Source organism: Esox lucius, chromosome 7 (assembly GCF_011004845.1).
Source record: "Esox lucius isolate fEsoLuc1 chromosome 7, fEsoLuc1.pri, whole genome shotgun sequence".
Lineage (NCBI taxonomy): Eukaryota > Metazoa > Chordata > Actinopteri > Esociformes > Esocidae > Esox > Esox lucius.
In genome coordinates this window covers 5908482-5914481 of record NC_047575.1, presented here as the reverse complement: position 1 = coordinate 5914481, position 6000 = coordinate 5908482, and positions in this window count along the sequence as shown.

Sequence of the window (6000 nt, the reverse complement as noted above, 5' to 3'; positions counted from 1 at the left end):
ACCATTCCTTTTGGCAAGTTCTCTCGTCTCTCTAGAGAAACTTTGAGGCTTTGTTAGAGGCCATTGTGTTCTTGCCCAGTAACTTAGCTTGGCTGGACGGCGAGCTCCAGGATGAGTCTTGGTAGTTCCAAATTCCTTCCATTTTACAATGATGGCGCTCCTGGAATCTTCTCCTCAACATATTATTTTTGGATAATACATGAAGATGAGATGAGATGTAATAATATACATAACATTGTTATGTATATTTTTGCTTTATATATTTCTAAATTCCTAGATGTCGTGTGTCATGTCACAAGAATTTCATTGTGCAGAATGACACTGTGTTTTTCAGTTCATTTGATAAATTAACTTTGAACTTCTGATCTATTCCTTGACACAATTCTATCTCAGAGGTCTATGAAGAGCTCCTTGCATTTCAGGGCTTGATTTTTGCTCTTAAGTGCACCATGGAATATGGGACTTTTTATAGACAGTTTGAAAGGTGGACTCTAATCAAGTTCTAGAGGAATCTAAAAGTTGATCACAGGACACTGGATGCAAAGTGTTAGGGTCAGGTGATTGAATACCTTGGTAAACAACAAGCCCAGATTTAGGCCAGCCCTGCGCATTGTACAGTGACTTTGAAAAGTATTAATTAAGTCTATAACTCAATAGAATGTGGCCAAATTGAAGGGCTGGCCTAAATCTGGGCTTGTTGTTTACCTAGGTATTCAATCACCTGACCCTAACAATCCCTTTCTATGGGCTGAGTAAATTGGTGGGACAAGACATGGCATGTTTGAGGCACAGTGAAAACAAACTTCATTAACCCACTCAAACAGTCGATGCACAGTGAATTGTATACATGCAAAATAACAGTTGTGTTTTCCATACTGTGCTAACAGAAAACATGAAGATAAGTCTAGCTTCACCCAGACTACACATATCTACAGCACACTGCCTTAAATGGGAAACGAACCGATGTAGAACCAGCCCTATTTCCTCCTCTTCTCAGTATGGGCCTGATTAAAACCAGACTGGATGTGGTTGGTTGGTTCTGAGACACAGCCAATTCCCATTCAGGGATGTAGAAAGCTGTTAGTTACTCTCTACAATGCATATTTTTGTATAGTTTCTGACTTGACCTTTTTCTCTCACCTCTAGGGAAAATCAAAGCAGGCATCATTCCAATGATGAATGCTTCATTTGATTAGAAGGGTGATTCCATCATGATGGATGAAATTAGCATGTTAAAAGATGTTAAATGAAATAGACTTAGGCTTTGTGAGGAGTATGAGGAGTCATATTTAAAACAAACTGGTAATTTTGGCACTGTGTGCAGGTGCCAAGTCCTGTTGGAAAATGAAATCTGCATCTCCATAAAGTTGATCAGCAGCAGGAAGCATGAAGTGCTCTAAAACTTCCTGGTAGATGGGTGCGTTGACCGTGGACCTCAGAAAACACAGTGGACCAACACCAGCAGATGACATGGCATCCCAAAACCATCACTGACTGTGGAAACTTACACTGGACTTCAAGCAACGTGGATTCTGTGCCTCTCCTCTCTTCCTCCAGACTCTGGGACCTTGATTTCCAAAGGAAATGCAAAATGTACTTTCATCAGAGAACATAACTCAGTAGCAGTCCAGTCCTTTTTGTCTTTAGCCCAGACGAGACGCTGTGTCTTGTTCAAGAGTGGCTTGACACAAGGAATGCGACAGCTGAAACCCATGTCTTTGCATATGGCTGTGCGTGGTGGTTCTTGAAGCATTGACTCCAACTGCAGTCCACTCTTTGTGAATCTCCCCCACATTTTTGAATGGGTTTTGTTTCACAATCCTCTCCAGGGTGCGGTTATCCCTATTGCTTGTACACCTTTTTCTACCACATATTTTCCTTCCCTTTGCCTCTTGAACACAGGGCTCTGTGAACAGCCAGCCTCTTTATCTATGACCTTTTGTGTCTTGCCCTCCTTGTGCAAGGTGTCAATGGTCGTCTTTTGGACAGCTGTCAAGTCAGCAGTCTTCCCCATGATTGTGTTGCCTACAGAACTAGACTGAGAGACATTTAAAGGCCTTTGCAGGTATTTTGGGTTAATTAGCTGATTAGAGTGTGGCACCAGGTGTCTTCAATATTGAACCTTTTCACAATATTCTAATTTTCTGAGATACTGAATTTGGGTTTTTCATTAGTTGTCAGTTATAATCATCAAATTAAAATAAATAAACACTTGAAATATATCAGTGTGTGTGGAATGAATGTATACATTATATAAGTTTAACTTTTTTAATGGAATTACTGAAATAAATCAACTTTTTGATGATATTCTAATTTTATGACCAGCACCTGTAAATACCATGGTTTCTTATTATACATATTGGTTTTGATGCCTCAGTTTTCCCTCCTTGTTAGCCAATTCTCATTAAGGATCAGCAGAATTTTTTTTCAATATACCACAGTCATTTTGATTCAGTTTTTTTTGTTTTGTACAAAACGTGTCCTATGACACATTGAAAAAGCACTGTAAAGCAGGGGTAAAAAAATAAATTAAATACAATTAACATGGCAGTGTGAGGTTCCGTGTCTGTTCCGTGTTCTGTTGTTTTTTTCCTGTTTTCTATGTTCTTGTATTTTGGTTTCTGTTTGTTGTTGTTTATTATCTTGAAAGTAGCTTGTGTCCTTTGTTGTCAGCCCCACCTGTGTCACACACCTGTTCCCACTTAGCATTCCCTACATAGTTTGTTCAGTTCTGTTACCTCAGTGTGAGGTATTGCGGTTTGTCGCTTGTGCTCAGCATACTAAGCCAGCTTAAATTGTTCGGTTTTCACCCTCTCAGTGTACCGACTCTACAGACACTACCAATCTCCTGGCAGACCCTTTTTGCCAGACCGCATAAGTGGAGCCAGCCAAGCATAGCGAATGTCTCTTACTGAGTGAGTGAGTGAGTGGCTGGCTTACAGACTCTTGTTAAGTAATGTAGTGGTTAGAGAAGCAGACTTGTAAACTTTAAGTCCTGAGTTTGTATCTCCTCGCAGGCAAAGCGAAATACACATTATTATTATTCTGTACAAACAAAAACCATTAGTATCTACATTACAGTAAGCCTGAAATTAACCATTTTACGGTTGTATTGCAACTGTTTCTGGTGGATTTTAGAAGTATGCATTAGTGCATGCGTTTTGGGTCAGGGTAGACAAACATTTTCTGGCTACAACATACATTAGTAACGTTATAGTAAGCCTTAACTGAAACTGTATACAGTTATATTGCGACTGTTTCTGGCATGGAAAGGTTCATATTCAGTCTTGCAAGAAATTGCTACATTTTTATAATTATTCCTAGGAAGTTAGTAGATACTAGTAAACCTATTACTGGCTAATAAGCTGTTAAAATGGCCAGTGGCAAAAGGAATACAGTTCATAGACGCTATGGTGGAGGTAAACTTATAAGAAAAGTTAGTCAGTTAAACACAATGCTCAATGGAATCTAGTGACTACAGAAACGTGTAATGCTGTGGCGTAGTGGTAAAAGACAGTGCCTCTCATGTGGAAGACCTAAGATCGAATCTGTTAAGAGCAACAACATTTATTAATTATTTCTGGTAGATTCTCTTGTCTTTTCACTTTCACGAATAAAAGAAAAAAGTACGTTGCTTTGCCATGAAAGAAAAAAATATGTTTTTATGCCATGAAATGAAATTGCTTTGGCAGACTTGCTAGCAATTGTTAAATTCTTATGACAATTCCAGTAAGTTGGTAAATACCGGTAAAGCTTATTACTGGCTAATATGCTGTTAAAATGGCCAGTGGCAAACGCCATACATAGATGCTATTTCTCGTGGAGGTAAACTTGGTAAGAAACGATCGTCAGTTTAACTGTATCAATGTCATTCACAAATGGCCAATTAACTGTCAAAAGGCCAGTGGCAAAACAGGATTTGTTCAGGATTGAGACAAGAGGCTATACTGACACCTGGCAAATGTACAGCTCTGTGGTTTAGTGGTTAATGACAGAACCTTTCATGTGGGCGACCCAGGTTTGGATCTCAAGATGGCAGCATTTTCTATTGCGGGTCGGCTGAACTAGGCTAGCCTGATTATTTTTTGACCGTTCTGCCTGCCTTTTATTTTTGCCTGCCTTCTCGACTATTTGCCTGCCTCGTGTTTCGGTACTGTTGCCTGTGTTTTCTCTGTGTTTTGACCTTTTGCCTGCCTGACCACGATTACCTGCCCAAACCCTTTAATAAATCTGCCTGTCGCTCTGCGTCTGGATCCACACCACTTCAGACTTGCTGAGTGATTCATGACAGCCAGTCTGGCCACTACCCTCTTAACTGAAATGAAGTCCTTGTTGGCGATCATCAAAGTTGTTATGTATCATGGGTAAATTTATCTGTTTAATCTTGCAGCATCCACCTTCAGTATATGGTAACACTACAACAAAATAGATTCATTATATTTACTCTAAGTAGTGGCGAAAGTGACAAAATACAATCAGAAACCTGTCAGGTTTACGGTCTCACCCGCTTGATCATATCTTAATTACCCAGCAACCAGTATCCATTTAACAAGACTTTTAAAAGAAAACAACCCAAATTGATGTCAATGCCTGAGACCTAACAGTTAAGTCAGACAAACCAAATATCATGTTGATCATATCTTAATTACCCAGCAACCAGTATCCATTTAACAAGACTTTTAAAAGAAAACAACCCAAATTGATGTCAATGCCTGAGACCTAACAGTTAAGTCAGACAAACCAAATATCATGTTTTAGAGAGCAGACGTGTAGCCAATCTAAAAAAATCTGTTATCTGTTATTATTCCAGATTTTGTTTATATTGAAAGTATGCTAAATTAAATAGAAACAATTATTATGCAAGCTAGTTTATTTTGATTTCAACAGAAATATATTTACTAAAATATAATACATGTGTTTAGTTAGAACTCAGACAGACACAGGTAGTGAATCCCTTCAATGACTTCCAAACTCTTAAGAAGAAACTCTTCGCTCCTTTCTTTTCTTTCTTTTTGTAAGCTTCTGAAAGAAAGGAAAAGCAACACAAGATGAGGTTTCCTAAAGCGTCATGTTAATTTTCAAACCCAGCACAGCATTGCTTCAACATACCCACAGAGTGCAGTCCTCATCATTTTCATCAGCAAACTAAAAACAAGCAGAAGTCAGTTAGAGTGGTACCTCACTGATTACCAATTGTCATTTGTTTTTTACTGTTACTTTTTATTGCCCCCCACAATTAATTTACAGAAGGACTGTTAAACATTTGCATCAAGAACAAATGATTTCCACCATGATGGATTCATTTTGAATATTGGCAAACACTTAAAACGCTAATCCACTGGCAATGACTGACCGGTCTACAGGAAACTTGATATGTCACTTCATCTGACAAAGATTTATTTTCAAACCTTAATTTTAAATAGGCCTTCTTGGTGCAGTTAAAAGAGAAATTGTCAAGATCCCCCATCCTCCCTCTAGTGTCAACAAAGGGAATAGCAGAAACAGTGTATTTAAAACTCTAACAAACATAACTATCTATCTATAATTTTAACAAAACAAAAACTTTTTTTGATATTGTCTTAAGCTGGTGAAGCAGGACAGACAGAGCTTCATATTTGACATCTGGATGTTTTTTTCTTTCAGTTATTATTGGCAAACAAGTTTAACAATGTGTACCCTTCATTTCTTAAACTTGATTGAAAAAAAATGTGTGGCTCCATTGATTTAAATGAGAAATTATTACTTGCTCAGCCCAGTCAGGCACGTGTGTGTATGAAAACTTTACTGTGAGGTAAGTAGCGCTTCAGAGAAAGGGTAATATACATCTGAATGAAAAGCATGGGTAACTTAATACTGTGTAGTTCACTTGCTACTTAGATGGAGTGTAAGAAGCAAGCTTAGTGTAGTCTAGTATGCACGATTTTCAACCTGTATATTCGTCCATCTCAATGGCAATGCCGATATAACACCCCGTTTCCGAAATAGTTGGGACGCTGCATA